Below are 10844 nucleotides of genomic sequence, written 5' to 3'. Positions count from 1 at the left end.
GAATATTGCTTCTCAACTGAAAAATTTGTCAGGATAAAAATAAATAAGACAACCACCTAGTGAGGGCAAAATTTGGGGTCAGACAACCTGATTTTAAGAACTGGCTCTGTCCCTCACTCTATGACCTTAAGCAAGTCACTAATTTATTCTCCTAGTGGATTCGGCATAACAATGCTGTGAGGAGGAAGTCAGATTAATAATATCAGAGCGGAAACAGTCTTTGCAAATTTATAATGCTGCCCAAATGTAACCTATTTTCCCAGTATCTTTCCTTCTTGTTCATTATCAGTTGTGTTTTGAAAATTAGTTCCCACCTCCCAAAACTCCTATCATTTTTTATTTTACAAATACCTTTAAGTTTACCCTCAAGGCTTTACTTAATGGGTCAGTGGCGTCCCGTCACAGCACTGGGGAAACTGAGGCAATCTTAATAAGTAACCTCTTCTCCCCCCACCTCATTCTCACTACCTCTAACTAGATATCACAATGCAATTCTCACCTTAGCCCAAACCTGCCAGCCAGGGAAAAAAACAGGTTTTCTAGAGTGCCCGAAAGAATGGGATGGGAGAAGCAGCCATCCACCAGCGTTCCTCCCACTCTCCCTTTTGCATTTCAGTCAGTTTGCCATCTTCCCTGTCACATGACTGCCACGCTGCTCCTTTCAGTCCGACTCCCACTACTAACCAGTGTCTCTTCCAAGTCCTGGGGACAGACGCTACCTCAACACTTCTTCCAATAACACGCCCATCACCGTGTGAAATGTCATCAGCAGCATGGGAGGGGAATTGGGAGAGTTGGGGCACGGGGTGGGGTGGAGGGGTAAAATGTGGAATGTGGAGAGGCAGGTACTATCTTGGGCAGTTCTCAAATGAATTATCCTGGTGCTTGATATGTACATACGAGTACAAGCAAAGGAACTAAGAGAATAACTGGTTTTAAATAAATTATATGAGGTTAAACCACCTATAATGCCCATTGAGCAACATGGAAGAGCTGTACCTAGGTGTCGTAGGTTGTGATGTTAGAAGGTGGGGGTGGGCAGAAAGGGGGACTTGTATTTTATTATTTTTCTTTTATTTTTCCCCCTCCATCTTAAATAGCTGTGATGAATGTAGACAAAGTACAGCGCTTCTTACAATAGATACAACAGTGCCACCTAGCGGCCAAGAACAAATTGTCCTTCCAGACAGGAAGAAGCCAGGACTGAGAACTGATTTTCCCTGTCTGCGGCCACTACCTTAATGAAGTTTCCTCGGTCAGGGCTTGAGGGATGCTTCACCCGCAGTGCGCAGACAAGATTTGGAAGAACTGCTTGCAAAAGCCGAGGATACAAGGGCTGACTTTGCTGACATCAGGCAGCACACTGCAGCTCCTTATGACTGCATTTCCAAAACAAAAGAAGAAAGGACCTTCTGGATTTTAGCCCCCAAGTCTCCCTCCTCCCCCATCAAAATGCAAATTTCATTGAGTTTTACTTTCCTGTGTCCTATTCTTTGCATATTAAGATAATTCATGCAAATTTTATGCATTTTGCTCAGAGGCATCTAATTAGACAGATTAGTTCATGGACTCAGTAACCTTCTATTTTATTCCTCCGAAAAGAAGGTTATGTCAGTTAGGGATCTCTCACTCTTCATAGGCATCAGGGCAAAGTGTGTTTGTGGATGAGCAAGAACTCAGGTCTCTGTGTGTGGAGTACATAAACAACCTCGTTTTGTGTGTATATCACTGTGTGTTTACATCTGGGGCATTTGCATGCCTTCCCATCCAAAATCCAGCATAGGTACATGGGCACCAGTGCAATCAAAGCACACTTTTTCATGAGAAAAAGGAAAATGAAAAGTTAGCTCACGAAGATCCAAGAAGTATGAACATCTGATTGGCACAATAGCTGAACAAAGGAAATGAAAGGGGGAAAAAAACATACACACTTTTCCTTTGTTCTGAAAGTGGATTTCAATTCTTGTTGGCATGCTTCCAGTCTGCATTCCAGAAGGAAAGAAAACTCACTTATCAGGGAAAGATAAACCAGAGACATGATGCTAACAAGCTCTCAAATTGACAAAAGCATTTTAAGTTGCCATGGAAAGAAATAATTTGAACTGTGTGGGTTATTGTCCCCTGTCTCTAAAAATCCACCAGGTGTGCCAGCCTCGGACTTAATCAGACAAACAAGATTCCTCCTGAGCATCAGGGATGACTTTCTTTCACTTTTCCTCCCTTGAAGAGTCAGCCAATCCCAAGAGCCATATAGATGTGTGTTTAAGTCAACCACTGTGTAACGCTCCCTGAACCAGACACCAGCTCTCCCAGCATGCAGCAGTCTGTAAAGCCGTTTTAGGTCAGAGGGTGCAAACTTAAATACTTGTTTATGCCATTTGATTATTGACAGTTAGCCAGGGATGGTGGCAAGCTGGAGAACTCTAAAAAGAGCAGCCATTACTCAATGCCAGCCAGTTGTCTTCTTGAGGAAATGTAGTCTATTGCTAGACTATTTTCAAAAGAAGCCCGAAACCTGAATGTGTATGTGAAATCTCCTGATTTTTAAATGTTGGCAGCAACTCAAAAAATGTTAAAACCTTGTGCTGAGCCAAACAAAACTTGGCCAAAGGCCTGATTTGACCTGGAAAATGCTAGTGCAACCCCTGCCTTCGGTCAGTCACAACCCTTGAAAATCCGTATTCAAACCACACCCAACTATTACACCTCCACTACTTATTTAGGGCAAAATGTTCACACTTTCACGCCTTTGTTTATCCCATTTCACCTGCCTGAGTTGGTCTTTCCTCCATTCTCTGCTTGTCAAAATCTAATATCAAGGGCTAACTCAAATTCAATTTGTTTGTGAAGTCTGCCAGAATCACTGCAGTCAAAATTAATCATTCTAGTAACACTTGGTTTCTGTCTCTGTTCTTGCACTTAACGGAATCTGCCTCAGAGAGGAGTAAGCGGTGTTGGTGTGAGTCCCAGTTGTGAGCCCTGGACAAGTAATGGATTCAGTACATCCTCTCTCTCTGCCCAGAGCCCAGCACAGTGCCTGAGCTGACAGTTGGTTTGAATTTACATTAGGTAAGTTACTAAATGAAAAGCAATGCGTGCACTTCATTGACTGAAAATCTCAGGGCACCTCAAGACAATTAATTCAATCCCAGCCTCACATTAAACATACCAGGTGATGGGCTGACCATGCTCAGGTACATGTGAAATCAGGTCTATGTGATGGTGATTAAATCAACAGCTATTGAATAAGATACATTTCCTGCCAGCCCCCAAAGATGTTACTAGTATCACGCTATATTATGACTTCCTAGAGGGTGGGGCTCTCATTCTTTTTTATGTTTTCATCCTATGTACCCACCACATTTTCTGGCACAGAGAAGAAATTGAATAAAATATTCGTGGAGTTTAATAATCATCACCAAAACAAGTCTATGATGAGTACCTACTTCATGCCAAGAACAGCACCCTCTCTTGTGGGATGTGGTGCAGTACCCTCAGACAGCTACAATTGGGTTGGAAATCAAAATGTGTTGAAAAGAAAAAGCATACAATTGCACCATCAATACATGGTAAGTGCTGGAAAGCATTCTCTGGCTAAGTGCTGGGGATTCAAAGAGTGCCCTCCCTCCAGGAGACCTAGTACTGGATACAGGAGTTTGAAATGGAAAGATCACTGTGGGCTGAGAGGTCAGAAAAAAAAGTGATTTGAAATCACAGGAAGCAGGAACCTAGTAAGTTCTAGGTGGACATTGATGGCCCATTGTTTTAACCTTAGGATAGTAATGGGGGGGAGGGGTATTGAATAAATTGAAATGTTGCTAAAGGGAAAATACAAAGTCAGACAATTAAGTTCATGAACTCATCATAGAAAAAGTGCTGCATACCTCATTGCTGAATACCACTACTGTTACCTTTGAAGTATTGCCCTTGGGAAGCTATGCATTGTGACCCGTGCCTAGTCCACCCTTGCAAGCAATTTTGGAACTCTTTTTCTGGAATGGTCATCAGAGCTGTCATCGTATTACACTTGATGTCCTGAATGTCATTAAAATGTATTCCTTTCAGTATTTCCTTTATCTTCAGGTAAAAAAAGAAGTCATTGGGGGCCAAATCAGCTGAGTAGGAAGGGTGTTCCAATACAGTTATTTGTTTACTGGCTAAAAACTCCCTCACAGACAGTGCCGTGTGAGCTGGTGCATTGTCCTGATGCAAGAGCCATGAATCGTTGGCAAAAAGTTCAGGTCGTGTAACTTTTTCACACAGCCTTTTCAGCACTTCCAAATAGTAAACTGGGTTAACTGTTTGTCCAGTTGGTACAAATTCATAATGAATAATCCCTCTGATATCAAAAAAAGATTAGCAACATCGTTGCAACAAAGTTCACATCCTTAATTATCAGACCTCATATTCTAATATGATGCTACACCTAGGTCCCAACCTTGGGATCTAGCTCTCAACTTTGGGATCACATTCCATTAAGAACTATATTGAAGCTCCACGGAACTAGTGAGTCAGAGGGTTGTGAGGTCTGAGAGGAAGGAGAACTCTGCCCAGTGCTTGAAGTTACCTCTGACTTTCACCATCCTGAGTCACAGATGATGAAAGGAAACGACACAGTGAGACCAACCCTCTGTTTGTTCTACCCTAGCATAATCATGCTCCTGCCCTGCATGTCTCCAAAATACTACTCTCTATATATCTTAGACTGTTTAGGCTGCTGTAACAAAATGCCATGGACTGGGTAGCTTACAAACAACAGAAATTTATTTCTCACAGTCTGGACCCCGGGAAGTCCAAGACCAAAGTGCCAGCAGATTCCGTGAACAGTGAGGCATTCTTCCTCTTTGGCAGCCGTTTTCTCACTGTACCCTCAATGGTCAGGCGGGACAACCTAGCTTTCTGGGGCCTCTTTTTATGAGGGCACTAATCCCAATCATGAGGGTACCATCCTTATAACCTAATAACTTCCCAAAGGCCTCACCTCCTAATGCCATCATCTTGGGGGTTAATATCTCAACACATGAATTTGGGAGAGACACAAACATTCAGACCATAGTAAATAGTATGGAAACTTCCAGTACTCTCCTGGGTCACCTCTGTCTGTCCACAAACTTCACAATCCATGTGTACAGCTTCCCTGTTGTGAGTAGGGAGAGGGTCATAGCTATGACCATTGTTCACCCTTTCCTTTGCCCAACTTGAATTTGGTCAATTGCTCTGGGAAAGCAGTGACAAAAGAAGGAAGAATGGTCCTGGTTTCAGTATAAGCCTTTCTCTTCTACGTGGGGAAATTGATATCATGAAATCTAGTTGTGACACCCTGGCCCACCAAGCAGAACAACTCATCCATGATATGTGAGAGTGATAGCTCAGAATTGTCCCATAAAATGGAAAAAATCTAGGGAAGGCAATAAGAAAGGGAAAAGGAAGAAAAGGAGGGAGAATGGAAGATCAGTATGACAGGTAAAAATTAAAATAAGGATTTATTGAGAGACTCTGAGGTGAACCTGGAGCTCAAGATCATGAGTTGCTGACAATAAACAAAAGAACACAGGGAAGAAATAAAAGAGAATGAAACAAATTCAAATCCCTGCTTTAAAAGCCCATGATCTGCCAATAATTTATTCTTAACAAAAAAACAAACAAACAAACAAAGACAGAAGGAGATCAGAAGATGGGAGAAAAATAATCAACACAAAAGTGGAGGTGTTGACCTGAACATATTTCAAACTGAAACAAAGAATTTATAATGATTAGCTGCAAATGCAATTACATGGAGATGTATAAACATCTCGGGCAAATGGTACCAAGCAAAACTCTAGTGCTTCATGGTGCCTTATGTGTAGTTTAGTCTTTTGATATTTATTTTACATTCTGCCAGCAACATTTTTGTCATATCTGATGTGTTTTGCCAAGTCCTTTATTTGGGATGCTTCATGATTTAAATATTTTTAGCTGCAGTGGTTTTTTAATCATGAAGGTATTGTTTGGAAAGCAATTATTTTATGTGCATCCGAAAGCAAAATCGAAGCCCAATCTAAATTCATCTGAGATTATCCTGTTTGTGAGGGGCCCTGTAGAAAAGGGCAGAAAACTGCCCTTGAGGACTGCTATATGAAGGAATCTCAGATTTCTCTTATAAAACATGGCTAGTGGGTCACCTGTGCTGATGTCTCCCAATGTTGTTGATTGAAAAGGGCAAATTGCAACTTCATCTGGGTTCATCAGAAAATAATGCCCATTGGCTCCTCCCATCTGTTCCCTGAGGGAGCTGCTGCTCATTTTCTGGTGGCCACTTAGCCCTGCAGTCCTTTGCCACACAAAAATTATGGGGAAAGACAGAGTGAAGGTCTTCATGGCAAAGCAGATGTAAGCACAACTGTCAGGGAAACAGCCCCTAAAGTCTTGGCTCCAGGGGTACCTTGATTTTCAAGCCCACATACAGGCATCCGGTTGCTTCTTTCACAAAATCCTTCATTCCTCATATATTTAAGTTGATCCAATAAAGGCGTCGTTCAGAGAGGAAATGTGTGGTACAACCAACGCAGTCATTTTTACAGCAAACGAATTATGAGCCTAAAGAACAATGCAAAGTCTCTTTTCCAATTGTTCGTAGGAGTGTGTTCATTCCAAGCCATTACCGCCTGCGTCTGTCAGAGGGAATCTCAACATCAGGCTATAATGAGGCACATTAACTTTCTTTCCGCAACAGAGTGTTCTGTGGCCTGGCTCTCTGACAGCTCCCAGACAGTGCTCCACTTCAGATCCAGCTCTCTTTCTTTCTAGAAAGTCCACAGCCAATTAGGCTATAGTAATCAGGGCAGGTCTTAAAACCACACAGAAGAAAGGAGAGGGGGAGTCAACCTGGAAAAAGAGTTTCCTCAAGGAAAAGCCCCTGCTGCAGGGTGTAGACACAAGCTGCTGTCAGTAGTACTGAGTGGGAAGCTCCTGCTGGTGGTTGTCTCAAGGAAAGCATTTAACACCAAGGAAAGCTTATAACGCCATGAAAAGGGCATGAAACCGGGAGGCCTGAGGTGCAACCCAGTACTTATCCTGCCAGCATTTATTCTGTCTTTCTGCCTCATAGTCTACCTCAGACACAGATATTGGTTAGCTCTTTTATTATGTCACCCTCTTGCTCAAAAACTCTCTGTGATTCCCACTGCCTTCAGAACCAAGTCCAAATCCCTAAACCAAGTTCTCAAGAACTGGCATCAGCAACCCTTCCCAGCATTAGCACTTTGGAGTTCCCACTCTGTGCCAGATATCTTCTCTTTTTCCCTCCAAATCCACATTCTGCCTGTCTCTACTGGCTCTCCTCTGGGGAGCCTGGCTGTGGCATTTCATTCAGTTCCCAAGGATGGTGGATTCCTGGTTGGGCTTGGCCAATAGGGAGGGAGGGGCGGAGCCAGGCAGGGGGTCCCAGGGATGGAGCAGAGAGAACGTATTCATTGCTGTGATTCCTTGCCTATTGGGTTCCTTTAAGTTAGCTGTGCTCCTCCCCTAAAGGGCACTGCTCTCTGAGAGGTAGCTTCCTCTATACTGCACGTACTGCATCTAGTAACATCCTTTCCCCTCAGTCGTAGAGGTCTGAGGATAATATCCCCTCTGCTCCCCTCACCACCACTGCTCCTGGTTACTGCACTATTACTTGTAAATAAATAAATCATCCTCTTCTTATGTATTTACAGCACTCCATCTGTTTTCTATTGGGACACTGACTGAAACTCTCTTTTCCTCATTCTACCTCCTGATAGATGTGAAAACTGAGCCTCAGAGAAGTTAAATTGTTAAGTTTCTCAAGACTTAAAGTTAGTAAGTAGTAGAACCAGGATTGGAACCCAAGCAATCTAGCTCCAGAAATTTCTCTTGTAGTCCCTAAGCTATATACTGCCTCACTAACACACACCAGGCCAGAACTGCATGGTCACTTCTCTGCTGCCATCAAAATCCCACCTATTCCATGAGGTAGGGAGTCAAGCTTCCCCTCCTCCATGGCATTTTCCTTATCCCTTCAGCTCCATTATAAGCTCAAGTTCCGTTACGCAGAGTATCTGTGCCATCTCCTTGTACACCTACCACATACGGCTTCACCATATCCTTTAAGGATTCATGTGTATATTCTTGTATCTCCAACAGATGGAACACCTCTGGGAGGGAAGAAATTGTGGTTTTCATATAATTTCCATTGTCCACGGTAAATACAGTGGCCTGTGTTAGTTAGCTGAATAATAAATGGGAAGGGATTTCTATAGCTATTTATATTGTCTGTCAAAATGAATAATTACCTCAGTAATTTATGGGTTCTTCTTACATTTAATTTAAAAAATAAAAATGAGCAGGATTCCGGAAGAAACAAGAGTGCAGCGTGAACATGGGGAAGCAAAAGAAAACAAGGAAGTATGTGACCGTGAAGTGAACACTTAGTCTCAGAGATTAGAGGCTTAAAGAAAAGGATAGATTAAAACCTAAAAAGAAAGATCCCAGTGCACTCAAGGAAAGAGAAGTCCCCCAACACCCTCCCTGCTTATTCCTCAAGTATAACATACAGCTGGCCCACCTTACCACATCCTGGTTGATACGAGCTTTATCAACTTTTCCATTAAAGCCAAACGAGACTTAATGCAGTCAGTGATGGACTGTCTATATGCCAAGAATATGTCTTGTACAACTGACTGTGTAATGGCTAAAATTGGGGCAAAAGTATCAAGTGGCTCTAAGGATTGCAAAGGATCTGAGATCTGAACGACTGCCATGCACATCCAAGGACCCTCTGCAGATGACTGCTTAGGACAGAGTAACTCAGCACATGTGTTAACACTGGCCACGGTTGACCAGGACCTTAAACGAAGAATCAGGAAGATGCCTGGAGTTCCCATCATACACATTTCTAACCATAGGTACAACATTGCGTGGATGCGAGATGATTATGGAGCCCCTGGATTCTAATTCTTAAAAGACAAAATTCCTCTGCTTTCCTTCAACCAACTCTCTCTGTTGCCAGTTCATGAAACGTGCTACAGCATGAATTATTATTCCACTCACCCATTTGCTCTGTTATGAGCTGAGTATGATTAAAGACACTCACTTTTTGATGTTGTTTTGAAAATGATATTTTTGTATCATTTTAAAATTTGTTGCATCTTTTTATAAATCCAATGACTGCTCAAAAAAAAAAAAAAAATGAGCAGTAAAAGAGAAAGGTGACAAACTCTAAATAAGGATAGTCACCTGGAAGCAATTATAACATGTCCTTTCCCATCAAAGCTTACTCAAGATTCCTGTAAAAGTTTCATAGTTTATTAACTGCTGCTGAAGAACCATTATAGTCTAGTGGCTACAAGAGAAGTTTCTGGGGCCGACTGCTTTCTGCTATTTGTTAGCTGTAAGCCTTAAGAAACTTAGTGATTTAACGTCTCTGCAGCTCAGTTTTCCCATCTATAAGATGGGGATAACAGTAGTACTTACCCACCTCATGTTGTGAGGATGAAATGAATTAATACACAGAGGCACCTAGAACAGGACCTGATACATTGTGCTCAACATTATGTGTTGGTTATTATTGCTGACTATGCAATAGTCACATGATTATCTTGTCCGGTCAGGTCGCTTCCCAGGACTTGCTAATACCTAGACGTTTCCAGGAAAGGCAAGGTAATGCTCTCTGCGTTTATGTACAAAGACACTACCTCGAGGAGTTAATAAGCTCCGAGAACTAAATTTCATTCTAGTGAATAACACGCTGATGAAGTATTTTCTTGTATAGTTGGGGGAATTTTGGAGGAAGATAGAAAGGATCATTTTAGTGTGTCATACTATTTTACAAGTGAGGAAACTGAGACATGAAAGGCATAGGGAAGACTAATTAATTTATAAATAATTTTTGGAAGCTACAATGTACCCAGTTGTATACTCAAAGTGATAGAGGATACAAATAAACTGTACACTACCTGTCTAAGGTGACCCAGTACAACACGTAGAACCTAAGATTGTGACCCAGTTTGCTGCCACACAAGATAGCACTCCAAGACCAAGAAACAGCTTTGCTTCTTGAGAATTAGCTATCAATCTCTTGAGAGGTAGATGGTGGGTTTCCATCAAAAAACTAAGACAAGAAGCTATCATAGCAACTGCAAGTTCACTTAATAATCCATCTGACCCTCATTTGCTCTTCTGTTCTATGACTGCCATTCAGCCAGTCACCTCTTCTGTGTTGAAAAGCCAGTGGAATGGGAAGAATACCATGACAGGAGAGCAAATAAAGAGACTTTTTTCCTTGATAGACCTCTTTCTTCTTTATAAAGCCACCTCTTTGTTACTTTTATTAAGCATAGCATGCACAGGGGGCCTGAAAAAAGAAACAAACGATTCGAGTGTTGGTGTTGCAGCAACTCTCCCTCCCCTGAGAACCGAGCTCATATACACAGTTTATTACCTTCTCATGCTCCTACACACTGCTTAAAGCCATATAATATCTTCTGGTGGGTACATGAGTAGCAGCTCTCTCTAGTCTGTCAGTCAATTCCATTTTCCCTTTGCATACAGGAAGTTGAACATCTTACCCTTCTGACAGTTGAGGAGAGTGAGTTTCTTCTTGCTCTCTGTCAGGGACTTTAGGGCAGGAGGAGAGAGTAGAGAATGTGTCCTCACAGTGCCGGTGGTGCTTTGGACGTGTGGGCCACTGCTATGGGGAAGGATCTGTATACATTCCAACAGCCCCAAAAGCTAGACTGTGGCTGCTGCCTAGAAAAATCGCAGCAACCCTAGTATTTCATCCATAGCCAGAGCCTGGCCAAGGCAAAAATGGTGACATTGCACTGCAGTGATCAGGACAGACTCCCAAA

The 10844-nt window shown here is 42.3% G+C and overlaps 1 pseudogene; it reads left to right on the top strand.

The window, feature by feature from the left end:
- The first annotated feature begins 8374 nt into the window (after positions 1-8374).
- Positions 8375-8949, top strand: LOC109453448 (rRNA-processing protein FCF1 homolog pseudogene; annotated as a pseudogene).
- The last annotated feature ends 1895 nt before the right edge of the window (positions 8950-10844 follow it).

This window comes from Rhinolophus sinicus, chromosome 16, assembly GCF_057876585.1.
Source record: "Rhinolophus sinicus isolate RSI-liver-muscle chromosome 16, RSI-T2T, whole genome shotgun sequence".
In the NCBI taxonomy this organism is placed as follows: Eukaryota; Metazoa; Chordata; class Mammalia; order Chiroptera; family Rhinolophidae; genus Rhinolophus; species Rhinolophus sinicus.
This window is presented reverse-complemented; position numbering and strand designations above follow the sequence as displayed.